Raw genomic sequence first — 1743 nt, forward strand, 5'->3', positions numbered from 1 at the left:
ATTATCAATAATTTACAATTACATTTGAGTACATCAAAATGTATTTTATGTATCTATTCTCTTTCTGATTAAAGTTATTCGTATATATTTTAAATATTTAATGAAATTTAACATGCGTGTGTGCATAGTTGATTAATTAGATAATTAAATTCATTAGATAATTGCATTTGGTATATTTCTGATCACTCAAGAAAAAATGTATATACGATCAATAAGTTCTATTTTTTTTTTGATAATTTTTGATATACCTGAGGTATCGCAATACTAGAGCACAATATAAACAACAGCACGAAGCAAATACATCTGTCGCGAAGATTATAATATGGCCATAATCCTGAAATAGTCAGATATAATCTAAGAACAAAATAATAGCGGCTTTGACAAACGTCTTCCTTGTCGTTCATTTTTCGGAATATTAAGATTGCGAACTCTATTAGCGATTCAATGCAAATGTTTGACATTCGAGAAATTGCGAAAACTTACTTATCAATTCTATCTATCTTCTGTTCCGTAATAGTACCGTAATTACGCTAAGGTATAAGTTCCTCCATTTATTGTATGCGTTTTAGCAGTGTCCTTTCTACATTATAAAGCTAATACCTTATTGTTTCTCTCTGAAAGGACATTTTCCTTTACTTTCATATTCTGTTTTCATTATTGTGAATCAGTTTCAAATGTACCTCTTAACACATTACGTGAATTTATCTCGTGCGGGAAAAGATAAAATTTTGTCTGCATTCGAACAATGGAATGATTGCAAAAAGTAAATAGCAGATATGATAAATTACGTAAGAATATAAGATATTATTATTTCGATTCAATTTAGAAAATTTTTACGAACTTCAACGTTTATGAGTAAATTTCTGATTTGAGTTTGATTTGAGTAAAGTTGAGATAACATAGAGATGAAAGATAATTCTTAAAATTCAGATCTTGATTATGGATCATCCGTCCGCTTTTTGGATAAATACTTTCCGGATTAAATTAGTTATATCCGTACGATAATAAACAATTAATTAACAATTAATTTATATGTATATACATATAATTATGTGTTAATTACAGATATAAGTAATTCTTTTACTTTCTTACCTTTTTTATTGAAAATTTCAATGAGTTTTATGTTATGTTAATGTAAATTTCTAGATACATAAAGTTGCATGACATAAAAGTAAAAATTGATGCTAGTTCTTATGTTGAAATGTATTATGCATTCAATTAATGCGTATAACATTGTTATTTTGTACGTTCAAGCAAGTTTTTCAACAGTAAGCAAAATTAATGTAAAAAATTAATGACGAAGATTTTTTTATTTCATGATAATGACATAAATTCTATTTTAAGATCATAATGTTTGCATTCATTTATTCGTTCGGATCTATTCGTTATTGAGACGCATGACATTGTTTACAAAAAAATTTTTAAATAGTTTTTACATGATCAAAGTTAACGTGTACAAAGTTGTGGTACAATACATATTTTGAGTGTTCAGTCTCAAGTCTCTTTCTTTTTTAATTTTATATCAAAATACATACATGTGAAATTATAATTGCTAGTGTTCAAAAACTAATTAACCTTTTTCGCTTGTACTATAATCAAATATATTTTTACACACATTGTTACACACATTGTTACAAACACACGTGTATTGTTACGGAAATTGCAGTAAAATGTTTTCTTATGCATCTTTATTTATAATTATACAACATATAAGTTGTTGAATTGTACATCCTTTTTCTAGAT

This window comes from Atta colombica, unplaced genomic scaffold, assembly GCF_001594045.1.
Source record: "Atta colombica isolate Treedump-2 unplaced genomic scaffold, Acol1.0 scaffold149, whole genome shotgun sequence".
NCBI lineage: Eukaryota > Metazoa > Arthropoda > Insecta > Hymenoptera > Formicidae > Atta > Atta colombica.